This window comes from Haemorhous mexicanus, chromosome 3 (assembly GCF_027477595.1).
Source record: "Haemorhous mexicanus isolate bHaeMex1 chromosome 3, bHaeMex1.pri, whole genome shotgun sequence".
In the NCBI taxonomy this organism is placed as follows: Eukaryota; Metazoa; Chordata; class Aves; order Passeriformes; family Fringillidae; genus Haemorhous; species Haemorhous mexicanus.
Window position 1 is genome coordinate 38,876,974 of NC_082343.1, and position 15,185 is coordinate 38,892,158.

Here is a 15,185-nt window from a genome sequence, read left to right on the forward strand (position 1 = left end):
GAGTATCAGGTCAAAATCTCTCCAAGCTGCTGCCAGAGAAAGTCAGGGCAGAGAAAGCAGCTGATGGCTTCGCTGCCCCGCTGCCAATGAGCTCTCAGCAAGGGGGAGCTCTGCCCCAAGAAGGCCTGGGAATGAGGCACGGCCTTTCTCCTGCAGAGGCTGCGGAGCTGTGGATGCCCAGGGGAGGCCAGGAATGAATGCCGTGAGCAGGGATCACCAGCTCCCTGGGCACGGCTGATGTTCCTGCGGGAGAATCAAGCCGGCAGCCATGTGCCATGCTTGGTGAGGTTTGGAGGACTCCTTTCAAGGCCTTGAGAGGAGGAAGGGTGGGACCTCCACTGGGGTTTGTAAAACGGAGACAGGAGGCAGGTCAGTAAGAGTACACAAAGGACTCCCTCCTAAATGGAGATAAGCTTTCCTATCGAGGTTGCAGGGCTTCATTTGGGTTACCTAGGAGATCATCTGGAGCAAGGGCCTCCTGCTCCAAGGAGGCTTATCTCTCAAGAAAAACACCTTCACCTCCTCCTGCCCCCAGTCTACTGGCAGCTTTTCCAGGGATGAGAAAAGGGAAGGCTGCTCAGGATCAGTAACTCCCCTGGAGCACCACACGGAGCTATTCCTCCCACTTCCCTAAGAAGGGTGAGTGCTAGCTCCACCCACCGCTGCTGCAGGAATTTCCCTGGGCTGGGGTCCTGCAGCGGCATAGCTGCTGCTGGTGCCTCGGCCATGCTGCAGGCTTAGCGCTGAGCAATGGGAATTGCCAGGGTGCGGCACTCTTGCACGAGGGTGTCCCCCATGCCGACCTGGGCGGGACACATGCCACACGTGGTCACTGTGACCCTCACATGAGGCTGCAACAAGTGGGCGCCCTGTGGGGTCGGTGGTGTGCAAATAGCAATGTTTTACTGCAGCCTCTGCAGAGACCCCAGCCCTTGTGCTTTGGAAAGTAGAAATTCATCCTTCTGGCAGCAGGTGAGTAAAGCCAGGGAGGAGCAGGGAAAAGGCCTTGCTGTGCGTTAGGGAAGTGTCTCTGGGGGGCTTGAAACCCATGTGGATGTTCTTAGGAGCCTCCCATCTGTTGGGGCATTATTATAGCAGCCCCTGCTGTCACGTGCTGCCCTAGAGCAAGAGGTCCTGCACACTCATATCAGTCTGTGGCATCAGCTAGCAGTAAATTGAAATTCTTTTCCTTCTGGACGTGCTGGGCTGAATCCATGGGCACTTATGGAAACTGCTGGGACGCGTGTGTGCTGCTTTATTAAAGTATGCAGCATTTCATCCCTGCATGGCGGGTGGCAGGAGTCAGGCATGTGCCCGGTCTGTGGTTTCTCCCTGCTCCTGTCAGCTTTGCTCCGCTAAGAGACCCTGTGTGCCCTCTCCCACGCAGCATCCCCATCCCCATCCCGCTCCACGTCCCTGCAAGGCGGCAGGCGGCCACAGGGTGTCAGGCGGGTGCCGGGATGCCTTCCCACGGAACCGGGCGGCGGGACCGCCGGCTGCCGCCCGTGGGACCGGCGATCCCGGCGGGCCTGGGGAGCACGCCTCGCCAAACTGCAAATGAGGGGCAGGGTGTGCTGTCACCGACCCCCCTGAGCGCGCCTCTCTCCAGGGAAAGGATGGCTTCTCTTCCTTTTCCCACGTAAGGAGGGAGACACGTTTTCCAGGCGCTGTGTGAGTTTTGCCTGGTCTTTCAGAGGAGGGACGGAAAGCTGGTGGTCTCCCGTCTGGAGCACCCCAGGTGAGATGAGTTGTGTTGGGCCTCAGCGTCTGGCCGCGGAATGCGAAGGAAGGCTGCACGACGAGGGGAACAAAGGGCCTTGGATAGCAGCACTAGCGAGCAGGGAGTGTTGGCAAACACGGCTGCCATTGCTCAGGGAAGAAAGCAGCTGAGCGGGGGCGTGAGGAGACACTGAGCTCAAAGGGCTGTGGGTTCCCAGCAGGAAAAGGGGATCAGGAGGTTCGTGATACTGAATCTCCCTTGGCAGGCACCTGCTGGACCTTGAATCAAGTTCAGTTGTGCTTCTCCCTGCTCTCTGCTTTGTGGCTGCACTGAGTGTGGGGAAGAACCCATTTTTCCCACTGCATTTTTGTGGTGGAGGCGGGGGAGCTGGTGCAGAGAGAGAGCAGGCTGGGGAGGAGGATGCATCAGTGAGTGACGTGTGATGCTGGAGCGAGCAGTGGCCCAGCCTCGCTCAGGTGCAGTTCTCCGTGCTGCGCCTCACGTACAGAGACGCTGTCTATCCTCCAGCTATTTACCACCAGCTCATTTTGCAAACTCTGCACTCACAAGATTTTTTTTTTTCCTCTCTCCCTCCCTACTTCCCTCCCTCCCTCCCTCTGTTCCCTGTAGAGATGCTCAGTGTTCCCCATTCAGCTTCAAGCACAAGGTCTTCCACCTGCACAGGCATTGCACACGCTGACCCGCGTGCAGGTTCTGTTGGGCCTGTCCAAATTCCCCCTCTTCCCTTTCTCCCACTTCATCGAGGCTTTAGTCCTGGTGGAGAGAACTGTGGTGAACAAAGAGGGAGGCTGGTGTGAGCTGAAATGCTGCCGGGGGGACACCTGGCCAGAGAGCCTGCTGCTCCCATTCATGCGTCCATGAGCCTGGAGGTGCGGCCCGTGCTGCCCTGCAGGGCTGCTCACTTCCCACTGAGATGTGGGGTTGCCGTCTTTACTGACTGGGGATATCTATCCTTTGTTAGGGGAGAGGGAAGGAGGGAGGGAAAGAAAGTCATGCGGGACTGGGGAGAGTCTCCTGGTGTGGGAAAGCACAGCAGTTTATTCCTGTGGGTGTTGGGGTAAGGGATGTGGGATAAGACCCAAGCAGGGCTTGCCCCATTGTGTGCCGAGAAGGGAGAGCAGAACGCTTCAAGGAGAGGGCGGTGGGAGTCTCGGCCCTCCCCAGTGGGAAATTGGAAAGGGATTGCCGAGGAAAAGGGGCTGCCCCTCAGTGTCTCTTCCTGGAGGGGGTTGCTTGGGTTTCTTCCAGAGCAGGGACTATGACTGATGGCTTCACTCACCCTTCTTCTGGCGGGTATGTGCTACTTTAATCTCTTTTTTTGAAACCTAAGGCCCATGACTTGTCTCAGGCTTTTATCTCCTCTATCTCCCCCGTGCCGAGAGAGGGCTTTGTGGTTTTAAGGAGGTGCTTGAAAACAGGAGCTGGGGGTTTCCCTATGGGTGGGAAAACAGACAGCATAGGTAGGATACTGCCGTCTGTCTTCTGATTTCCAGCAGGTTGGGCGGCGGTGGGGCTGACTGCTCAGCTCTCAGCGGTGCTCACCCCACGGTGGCGAGGAGACCACCCAGATACAGCTGGGATACACCTGAAGCTGGGGTGAGGGGCTGGACGGAGAGACCCCAACTTGGTGTTAAGGGCAAGGACAGGATTGCCGTTCCGCCCCGTGGGAAGTCTGGTGTGGGCTTCGGGAACGCTGCTGGGACGGGGTTGGCGGTGGGGCCGGGAGCCGCGGGCAGGGCCCGGGGGTGCGGCTGGGTGCCGGGGGCAGGGGGGCTGGGCTGGGGGCTGCCCGCGGGCCGAGCGGAGCGGCGGGCCGGCCGTCGCAGCTACGGTAGGTGGCAGTGCCGCCCGGATTTTATGAATGGAGGAGGAGGAGGGGAGGCAGATGGATGCGGGGAGGTGGTGATGGAGAAGCGGGGGGGCGGAGAGGGGGGGGAATTTTCTGGCTGTGCTCCGGCCTCCACCTCCGTCCCCCTCGCCCCTGCGCCAGGCACCCTCCCCCCGCCATTAGCATAGGCCTGCCCGGTTTACATGTCGGGCTGCACGTTGCCGCGGCCGGATCCAGCAGCCAGCAGCGCTGGCAGCCGCCCCGAGTCAGCTGCTTCCCCGCGAGGAGCGGCGGGAGCCGAGCGGGGCGGGCGGCGGGAGGCGCCCGCGGGCACCGCCGTTAAGGTGTCCTCGAGGAGATGGAGATGGCTCCGGCACCGGCACCGGCACCGGCACCGCCGCCCCGCCCGGCTGCCCGCACCACGGGCGAGCGGGACCGCACGGGTTTAACGCCGGATTGCCACCGTGACTTGTGGCCCCAGCGTGGCCCAGCGCTACTCTCCTTGGGCCCCTCGGTGCCCTGTGGGCATTCCCAGGGTGGGGTGCCGGGAGCAGGCTGGGCTTTGGCGGGCACAGCCGCCCCGTGCGGTCAGCAAACTCCCTGCTGCCCGTTTCCATGCTCGGCCTCGCAGGGCAGTGCCGGGACATCCTCTTCTCCTGCAGCTTCTTTGTGCCCTGGGGCATGTTCACAGCCCCACATCCTGCTCTCCAATGACCCACCACTTGCATCAGAGATCCCCTTTGGTGGGGAAAGCCAGGAGAAGAAGCTGAGTAACTCCCTGATATTTGGTGGCAGAGGCAGGAAGTGAGGTCTGCTTGGTGCTTTGATATAAAGAGAGGAAAAGCCCTTTTTTTTGTTGTTTGTTTCTGGGGCCTCCGAGGCTCACCTGGGACTTTACGTGTTGGTCATTTCCAGCTGGATCTGGGATTTCCCACTGTAGGGACCAGGACAATAGCTTCACTGGCACAGCTGTAGGGTGACTGAGCGGAAGAAGTGACTGAGCACAGCCCTACAGCTTCCCTCTCCCCCTAGGGCGGGTGTGGATCGTGTGGCAATGCACCAGGAACCAGCCCTTGCTGTTCCCAGCAGGGAGTGAGCTGGGGCAATCGCTGCTTTCCTATCCACCCTGCTCATTCTGTCACATGGGGGATGAAATTTCCTTCAGAGGCAGCTTTGTCTGCCGGCATTGGTGAGGTTGCCTTCTGGGGAGCGTTGGATGAGACTCTGAGAGAGGTGCTTCTCCAGGAGAGAGAAGGTCTTTTCCAAGTAGCACATTGATCCACTTCCTTCTGGGGGTACTTACCCATGTGCCACCCCCATGCCACTATGCAGGAGCAGAGCTGTCCTGAGGTGTGGGGCCAGGGACCCCACAGAAAGTGCCAGAACAGTGCTTGCAGTGGCTGGGCCCCATTTTTCAGCAGCACCCACGTTATTTAGGGGATGGCAAGGATGGTGCTGGAGCACTGACCCCTTCAGCATGGCCAGCTGTGCCCCAGGAATGATGTCATGCAGATCTGGTGGTGCCTTTGGAACTGTTTGGGCACCAGTTCAGGCACATTGGTCCTGCTCTTGCCTGGATGATCCCGCCTGCCTGACCTAAATCCCCACAGTGGTTTCAGCAGGACAGAGGGCTTTTCATCACCCCTTGTCTGAACCAGTTAGGTAGGATTGCTGTGTGCTGGGAGGTGGTTACTCTAAAGGTGTCTGTGCTTCAGTGGCATCCTGGATCTTTCATGATCCTTCATCCAGAGAGCAGGCAAGAGAAGAACTCTCCATCCAGTGGCGTGAGGTGCCCCTGGGGCTGTGAGGGGATGCAGGACGAGGACAGGAGAGCCTGTAGTGACATAGATGCTTCCACATTGTGATGGGCAGGAGGTCCCTGCCTGGTTTTGCACTTTGCAGCACCTTCAAGCCACTGGCATCACAGGCCCTGATGGGGCTCAAGCCCAGGGAGGATGAGGGCACATCCTGCCACTCTGCGTTAACCTGGCTCGAGGAAAGAAGAGCATCTAAAGTCCAGATGAAGCATGGAGCAGAGCCCAGCTGCTCAGCTGGGCCTGCAGTTTCCTACCTCCACCCTGTGACCAGCCTTAGTTCTCACTGCTTGGCTGCCAGGAACTCAAACGGTGCCTTGCTTGGACAAGCTGTCAATCCAGGGATTCTTGTTTTCATATTAAGCCAGCTAAGTATTCAGAATCACTTCCAGCTACCACCACAGGGAAAGCTACTCCAAGATACATAAATCCCTGCCAAACCTGCCTGTGCTACCTCTGAGGCAGCAGTGCCACTGCTCTGTGGTGCTGCAGGAGTGGGTGTGTGGCAGGGCTCTGACCCACCATCCGGCACTCACGTGGTGTCAGGCTGAGCTCCCGGGGAGAGGATCCCTCTGCAAACCTGCACACAGGGAGCTTGCCCTGATACCTCTTTGCTGAGGGGCACCCAAATGCGTGCCCAGATCTCTGTCCTCAGACAGCGGTTGGAAAGGACGGGATAATGCCTGCCTGCAGTCTCAGGTGGAGGAGAGCAGGATGGGGCAGCTGGTGTGCTGTGCACCATCGTGTGCTCAGGTCCCCGTGGCTGTGGGGGCACCCACTCCACATCCATGCACGGGCAGGATGAGACCTTGCCATGTAGGACAGCCACAGTCAGGCCATTTGCTGCGTGCCTGGCACTTTGTCTCGCTGGGTTTTCCCCATGTGGTTTGCGGGACCTGGAGCTTGTTGGCCTGCTGGGCACACCACACAGCATGTCCCTTTTCCAGGGTGAGCTTGTCTGGCTCTCCCAGTCCTGTTTCGGGAAGCAGGGATTGGGGGAGCACGCCCTGCCGGGCACGTAGGCCATCCTCGGGTAACGACTGTAATGACTCTGAGTGTTTGGCCATCTGATGTAATGAACTAATTAGGAATTTGCTGTCAACACAGCTGGACTCACCTGGCTTGTACGCTACAGCCGGGTGATCCTCACTCCGTGTGACAGTCCTCCAGCCTCACGGGGCACCAGGAATAGCAGCGAGGGGATCACATGGCCCCTCTGGCTGTCCTCCCTTGCACTATGACAGCCTTCTGGCAGCCACGCGTGCAGGCATCATGAGGTGGCTTCAGTGGCTGTGGAGGAACGTGCTGCTCCTTACCAGCCCCCGGGACAGGCAGGTGACGTGTCTCCTGATGTCCCCCAGCAGCACACGTGGCCAGGGCACAGCCCTGGCAGCAGGCAGCAGTGGTCATGGCACCCCTCCTCTCAGGGATTCAGCGAAGATAGCCAGGGGCACTCGGGTGACCAAATGCCTTTGGAAATTTCTCCCTGGTGCTTTGCAATGATCCTCGTGGCAGGCAAAGACCTGAGCAGGGCAGACCTGTGCTCCTTGCAGCAGGGAAGTGTCCTGCTGCCTGTCCAGGCATGGCACTCGGCTTGTACTGCTGCTGTGGTGCCAGCAGCTGTGAGGTGGGGTAGGCACAACATACAGGGACTCCACTTCCCAAGTAACACAGAGTACAGAGAATCCTTCAATGCTGAGGAGTGATTTTCATACCTGTCCAGGTGCACAGGTTGCATACTGGGCCTTCAGTGCTGATGTTAGCTCAGGGTATGCCAGCATCACTAAGCTTTCCCCCAGGGAACCCCTGGAAAGAGCCCACTCCCAGCATGTGCCAAGGGCTGGTGTCTGTGAGTAGACATGCTGAGAGCCACCATGGTGACCATGAAGGTGGGGGGTCCTGGGGAACGCATGCTGGGCATAAGCGGAAATCAGCCACAGCTGCTGGAAGAGCCTCAGAGAGGAAAAGTATTCAGCCCACGGAAAATGAATTGTTGATGTTCACTTAACATTTGTTTAGATTAAGCAATATGGCTCCAAGATTCTCAGCTGTGGGGAGCCGGTCACCGCAGCCCTTACTGGATGTTTTTTGGTGTTGCTGTTCATGGCACTGGCCAAGAGACTGAGTGGCAGACTGGTGGGGAGAGCTGGCCCCACTCTCGGAAGCCTCCTCCTCTGCACCACACCATCTCTCCCTGGTTTCTCCTCTGCCAGAGAGCTGAGGCAATGGTGGTTTTCCTTTCCAGAAGTGGATGCTCTGGGTGATGCCCTGTCCCAGAAGGCAGCATTTGCAAGGAGGCCATGGTGAGGCATCTGGTGCAAGGACCTGCCGAACATTCACGTGGCTGCTGGAGATATGGAGGTGACAGGAGCCTTGCCCCAGCTCTGTCCCAGCCCTGCTGGGATGGTGACACTGTGGTCCCTGCAGTCATCAGGGCATCGACTGTTCCACCAACTTCCAAATGCAGAGTTTGGGAAAAGCTCTGACTGGGGACTGCGAGCTGCTCTCCACTGGCACCAACACTTTGTAGCAGTTGCATGTGTGGCTCTGCCAGCCTGGCATGCTAAAATACCTTAGAGGCATGGAATAAAATGTATTTATTTCTTAGAAATCTGTATAAATTGGAACCGTCTCCCAACAAGAAGTGCTGAGTTTGGTTTCCCGATGTAAGGTGGCAGCTACAATGAAGGAAAAGACAAAAAAAGGCTGGACCACCCACTGTCAGGGGAGAGAGTGCCCTGGGCCCCCGGGGTGCTGGGAGGGGGAACCATCTGGGCCCTAGGGTCTCTGCAGGTGGGACGCTTGCTGCCTGCAAATGTGGGGAAGGCTTCCCGCAATCCTCCACAAACCAAAGAGAGCCACCTTAAGAGCTCTCCCTCCATAGGACCAAATGGGATCCGCCAGGCGTTTCATATACCATATTCTATAGCCAAGGAAGCCTTAACAAAGAGCTGTACGCTCTCACGTTTCGCTTCAGGCTTCTCCCTGCTGCAGCTGGAGCTGAGTTTTTAAAAATCTTTGTGTCATTATTTCGTTCCTCTTTTGATTCAGCCATCGAGGGACAAGGAGATGCCAAACGAAAAGAATGGGCATTTAAACAGAACTAGATTGAAGAGGCAGTGTGTGCGCTGAACAACAAGTCTTTTTACATTTCATATGATCTTATACATGGGCTCCATTCAGTATATTTCCCCTCTGTTTCATCTGAATGTACAGAATTAGCCATTCACATCCTCTGGAATTATGGCTCTTTAACATTTCCATTCTGAGCTGCCTCCATATTTTGGGGGTTGGGAGTGTTATTAGCTCAGCTGGGGAAGCACAAGCTGAGGTCAGAGTTGGTCTTGCAGGCTGGAAATGAGCTTTTTCTTTTTTTGGAAAGTGCAAGATTTGGTGCATGATGACTCTGGTCAGAAATATATACGACCATACACAATAATGTGTATGTGCTAGAACATGCATGGATCTGGTTTCAGTGGAGGGGGTCTTTTTCACATGAATCCCAGGGAAGTTATTTCTTTAGACAGAAAAGCGAGCCTCGGTTTTCGGATGCAGGGTGAGCTCTGCGATCGCCTGAGGTCGCACGCGTGGCCGTGTCCTGGTGTGTGGCTGCTGCCTCATTGTCTTTTTGAAAAACAAATATCAAAAACAAATATTTACTGTGCTATTTACGAAAGCTCCCTGGATACTGATACAAATTTAGAAGAGTTGGCCCAGAAAACTCATTCAAGCTGAGTTAAAGTCACAAGAGGAAAACCATGAGGGATGTGTGCGTGCAGCTAATTCTGCTGAAAAGCTCTGGACCTGGCACTGCTGCCCCGAGTGAGGATGGGACTGTGCAGTGGCACTGGTGCATCCTTCAGCCTACACTGCCTTCCCTGAGAGTCCTGCAGCATTCCTGTGGTGTTACCTACACACATCATCAGAGGGAAAAAGGCTGGCTTGGGAGTGTTTCTCTTGTGAATCTGCCTTTTTTCTAGCTTTACTTGTCTGCTGGCACACCTAAGCCAGTGTCCTCTTTGGGGGTGTTCCCCCTTTCCCCAGCATTTACATACAGGAGGGTTTATTGCCAGACAGCTGGGATGTCAAAGTGGGAACAATCTGCAGAGAGGAGAGAGTGGAACCCGCTGTGTCTCTGCTGGCCGCTTTGCGATGCCTGTGCGCTGCAGAGAGGTGCTTCCCTTGGGGAACCTGCAGGCTGTGGACTGAGTAGTCTGCAGGAACCAACATCCCAGAAGGAAGTCTCTGCCTCCTCTGCCACTCTTTCTTTGCTATATATTTAACCTTTTCTATCTATGGCTCCTGCATCATCATTTCCTCAGGCCACTTCACCTGGTTGTTGTGGAAATGACGACAAGGTGGCAAACAACAAACATGGGCCCCCAACAGGGCAAATAAACCCAGCAAGGTCGAGTGTGACTCAGAAGGCAGCAAGGCTCCTGTTTCCCCCGTCACCTGGCTTTCTGTAAGACAAGGTTTAGCTGCTCCTCAAGGGCAGGAGCACAGACCTGGGGGCTGCAACATCATGCTCTGCAGGGGCTTGTTGCCAGCTGACTTCACTTTGATACACAGCATCTGCTAGAGAGGGTTCACCTGAGCCAGGCACAAATCCCAAGTCCCCCGTCGACCACCCCTGAACCAGTCAGGCACAACCAGGTTTCAGGCTTTCCCAGAGATCCCTTCAGTCACAGCCCCCTGCCTTAATTTAACCTGGTTATTTATACCTTTTCCTGTGTGTGTTTAATTATAGCAAAACCTGGCAGTACTGCTGTGCTTAACGGTCTGTTGGCATTTCCATTATGAGCCCAGACTGGAAGGGATTATATAGCCTGAGTGTTTGAACTGAGCCTCAGACAGAGACTTGGCATAGACTTGCAGCCCAAATACAGAGATTTCCAATTGGCTAATGGCAGTTTTGAAAAGGGAACATTTTTCACATGCTCAGGCCCTTCCATTTGCTTAAGCTGCCTTCCTCTGTTTTGAACTCAGCGAGCAAGGAGTCGTAATTCAGCCTGTTACAGCAGTGACTCATGTTCATTGCACAGTGATGCCATAATCAGCCAAGGCAAGGCCTTCTGCCTTAAGAGGAATTACACACAGAGAGATGACTGGGGAAAGTCAGCTCTTTCACTCACCGGAGCCACACCATCTGTGCATCCCAACTGCAGCTGCCATGGCCAGCATGAGTTGTCTGACCACGTCTCAGGCTCTGCAGTGGCGACACCTAACGTCACCAAGATGTCCTGGACTTCATGAGCAGCCAGTAGCACTTACAGGGCATCAGTTGTTTCATCCTCAAGTAGATGAATCAAACAGGATCTCTTGGTCAAGTCCTAAAAATGCTTTTTCTTCCCATCAGCTCTGTGGGGAGTCAGGGGTAATAGGCTCAGGCAGCAGTGTCCGCAGCAGGGATAGTCTGCTGGGACCAGTCACACTTGCTGGGAATCTAGAGGAGCTCCCATGGTGGGATGTCGTCCATCCATCTATCTCCACAAGATTTTTCTCTAAGAGCATGGAAGACAGAGCAAGAGCAGGCAAAAAGCTATGTCTTTTTTTTAATGCACATGAGTCTTTGACACAGAACACCCAAGTGATTCACCCATGGTCTCCCAGTTGGTCAAAGAGAGCTTTCCCTGGGGGCAAACCTTGATCTGCACTGCACACTGATGCCTCTTCAGGGCCTCTCCTCCTTCTGTAAGCAAGTTGATATAACAAGCAAAGAATATCATATTTTGGGAAGAGTTATAAGTCAAGTTGGCCAGACACCAGCAAAGAAAACTAGCTAGATAAGTGAAAGAAGCTTGTAGCAAAGTCCATGTGTTGCAAACAGCCTTTCTCTCCAGAAAGCTTGCTTTTGACCTTGGTGGAAGGTCTTCTGTGCCTGTGTCCAATGGAGAGGTGGTCCATCCATTGCTGTCTCCAATCTCTTGCCTGTTGGAACCTGAGTGGAAGGAGGTGAATAGCAAACCCTGTATTCAGCTGGAGGAGAAGCATCAAGGCCTAAAGCTGCTGCATTTGCAGCTCATACCTAGAGGGATGCTGTGCAAGGTGCCCTGGCTGCTGCTCCCCCGGAGCTGGGGCTGCACTTTGTTCCCTATCTCAGGGGTACAGGAGCTGTGTGAGCTCACCCAGGCTGTGCCAGGCAACTGCAGCCCCTGACCTGGGAAGGGCTGGTGGGGACTGGACAGAGGAGACAGCTCTGTTCCCATCAGGGCTGTCACCATGGGAACTTTAGGGACCAAGGCCATTTACGGCTGGTTGTAAACCCTGACTCTGACAGCAAAGCCTTTCTTCGCCTTTTCCTCTGGACTTGGCCCGGAGTGTCTCAGAGAAAGCAGGCTCAAATTCTACCTCCGGCTGGCTCTGCACACACATCCCCTGGCACTGAGCGCTGGCCCGCTGCGTGGGAGCTGCTCGAGCTCAGCTAAGTGTCCTGGCTGTCTCTCCCAGAGAAAGTGGAGCAGACGCCTGAGGTTGCTGAGCATCACAGGTCTGACAGCTCTGCAGACACCTGCGGATACGCACGGGGGGGAGAAATGGTGGGTTAGCAGTGCCATTGCCCCTTGGAGGAGCTCTCAGATCAATTTGTGAGGCAAATAATCTCTGCTAAAGTCTTGCTCCCCTCGGCAGATTCCCAGCTTTGAGGCTGGAAAGGCTCATCTTTCGGCTTGGCCAAAACTGAAAGTGCTGTGGTGAAAAGATGGAGAAACAGCTGTCAGGAGTCACTCTGTGGAGGAGAAGTTGAGGGCAGAAGGACTTCAGCAGCCAACTCTCATCTGGTCCTTCTTCTGATGCCAAATTCTCCTGTGAAAGCCGCTTGGGTTGTGCAGTTCCTGAGGATTACCCCAGTTTGGATGCCTGCCCAGCCTTCCTCTAGAGAGAGAGGTTAAAACACAGACCTGGTATCGACGCTGCTCTGTCTCCTGGGAGCTACAGTCCAGGTAGCTCATGACCATCTTGTCTTTTTGCAGGCTCAGCACCCTAGCTGGACCACTGATCCCACTGTGGGCCACAATGCCCTGCTAACAAAATGTGGTGGCATGGCCATGGTGCTGAATGGGAGTCTCCATGGCAGGGGATTGTCTGGCAGGGCAGGACCTGGGGACCAGGAGGCAGCCCTTGTTCTTCACAGTGAAGGCCTGGAAGAGGGAGGGCATTTTGGCAGACTGCCCAGCTTTCAGGAGTTCAGGTTTGTATTAAAAGGTAAAAGCTCTCTGCAGAATACAGAACCTGCTATTACAGCTGAATAAAAAATTCACTACTCAACACTTGGTTATAATTTGGACTCGATGATCCTTGTGGGTCCCTTCTGACTCAAGATATTCTAATAAAAAAGAAAGCTCCAAGAGATACTCTGCAGCCACTCCATGCAGAAAACCTTTCAGGGGAGAGCTGCCCACCAATGCTCCCTTTCCCAATGGCCCTCACATGCACAAATTTTCCTCATAATTTTCCCCACAGCTTGAGGTCCAGCTCTGCCCATCAGGCCTGCCAGAACCTGTGACCCCATCTCCTGGCAAAGTGACGCACTTGGAATGACATGGACCACTGCTTTCTCCATTCTTCTGCTTCATGTGCCCTGATTTCCGTGGTGGATGAGTCACTGGCTGGCACCTTGGCTGGAAGATGGACGAGCCACCCCCATGCTGCTGACACAGCCTGAATACAGACTTTCTGCTCTTACCTAGGTATGAAATCAGGAAGAGGAGATGTGCTTCCTAAGAAAAAGGGACTGGATTTGTTCTGGGCTTCCTGGGGGATTCTGGGAGAAAAATGAAAAGGTTTTGCTGCTTTATGAGGGTAAGCACTGACTTTTTTTTTTTTTTTTTTAAATGTGTGTTGCTTTTGCATTTCTTTATTTTTAAGAAAGTGGTAGGGAAATTTTCCTCCTTGAGGGAAAAAACAAAGCAAAAGCAGAGACTGGTAGTGTTGACTGCTCATTCATGGAGAACAGTGGTTCCAGGAAAGGCTAAAGTCTGTTTGCACTAGTTCCTACAGCTAATGAAGTATGACTGTGAAGGGGGCTCCTAATGCTAGTGCGAAGCAAGGCTCACAAGCTTCAAATGTTTTCTTGGATGATCTCCAAACCTTCTGCCCTCCTTTGGGCTACAGCTGAGGTTGGAGACCTCAGAGCTGCGAAGACTTCAGTGCAGCTGCTTCCAAGCAAAACCAGAGCCATCACAATGAAAATAAATAAATAAACAAATAGTGCTATTCTGAGCCTCAGACACATTGGAGTGTTTCATTTGCACCACAGAGTGTGGGATGTGTCCCTCCCTGTTTGGGAGCAGTGTCCTGATTTCCAGCCTATTACTTTCTGGTGAATTCCCTCCTCTGTCTTCCGAGAGGGGAGCTTGCACACCTCTCGAAGACTCTCAGCTCACTCTTAAAGGGCTCTGTTGGTTCCCACTAGCAGGGCATCACGGTACAGGACTGATTCACCCCCTACCAGCAGGAGCACTCACAGTGTATTTCCACGACATGCAGCTACCCCTCATACCTCCTGTTAAAAGAAACCTTTTTGCAGATGTGGTCTTGTCCTGACACCTCCAAAGTCAGCTCTTATGCTCCCTGCACACCTTTTGGCTGTCACCTCTGCCTGCAATGCTGTCCAACACCCCTTGGTTTAAATGAGTGTTTGCCTCATTTATTGCTGGAAATACTCAGCAGGTGGCTGTCCCCTCCTCCTGCCCCTCTCCTCATTTCTTCTTGGGATTCCTCAGCTCTCTCCAGGGCTGCAGCCTTGTCCTGTGCTCTAAGTTGGTTGCATTTCTTCATGCTGAGCCCTTATGGAGGTTCACCTTCCTTTTCCCTCCTAGATTCAGTCCAGTTTCCCTTCAGTCAAATTCCCATCCCAAATCCTCCCTCTTCATAGCAGTTTCTGGGTTTGTCTCCTGGTCCAGTCAGCACCTTTCCCCAAATGCCTGTGCATGCACTGCTCATTCTGTCCGAGCCAGGATGGGGCCAGGTGTGAGGTGGCAGGAGCTGCCTGGTCTCAGGGATGGACCTGACTTGTGATTTGGATTGCAGCGATCCACAGCTTTGCTTCTCTAGAAATCCTGCTCAGCCCCTGGCTGCAGTGCATCCTGAAAGGGGAAAAGTTTTAGGGAATTGGGCCGGTAAGCTCAATAAGACTGCCTTAAGGGAGCACATGTGAAACGGAACATTTCAAAGGCTTGGCTAAGTTTGGCGGCAGCAAAGGGTGCATCTGGACTAAACCAAAGGCCTTCCCTGCTTCTCCTTTTGCCAAACTTCAAGTCTGCATGCCAAAAACATGCAGCTTGAAGAGCTCTTCAAAGAAAAGGTCATCAGATTTCTCTGTAACAAAAGCAAGAGAAACCAAAGCATTTCCCCTTACAATGTTCTTGGAAGTAGATGAATCATTTTGGCTGAAATTATATATTTTATAACTCTATTTGCTTAGATACTTCAGCATTAGGCAGCTAACCAGCAAGATGAAGTTCAACCCAAACATTTTATCATGGCCTAGTTAAAACCTAGTTAAAAACAGCGCTTGGCATGGGAAGAGTGACTGCAGGTCCAGAGTGCTGGGAAGGAGCAGACTTACCTGCAATGCCTGTCCCTTGTGTCATTGCTTTCATAGCTCTGCTGGAATGGTGATAATGTTTGGTTAGGGTGAAGGAAACTTAAACTTCCATCCTTTTTTGCCTTCATTTTCTTCCTCCTTCACACCAGAATGACAGTCTGGCCCATCTTTAACCTGTGAGTGGTATGCACTGGTTTGGAGATGGCACTTGGAGTGGAGATAGTTTGATTTCTTAGGCACAGTAGAGTTGGTCAG

At 54.1% G+C, this 15,185-nt stretch overlaps 1 long non-coding RNA gene across 2 annotated transcripts; it reads left to right on the plus strand.

The window, feature by feature from the left end:
- The first annotated feature begins 1,478 nt into the window (after positions 1–1,478).
- Positions 1,479–13,603, plus strand: LOC132325788 (uncharacterized). 2 transcript variants are annotated; one of them, XR_009486021.1, is made up of 4 exons: positions 1,479–1,738; positions 12,355–12,572; positions 12,845–13,183; positions 13,382–13,603. It is a non-coding gene; the product is annotated as an uncharacterized LOC132325788 (long non-coding RNA). The 2 variants fall into 2 exon arrangements; XR_009486020.1 differs by having other exon boundaries at positions 12,845–13,603.
- Positions 13,604–15,185: the final 1,582 nt, after the last annotated feature.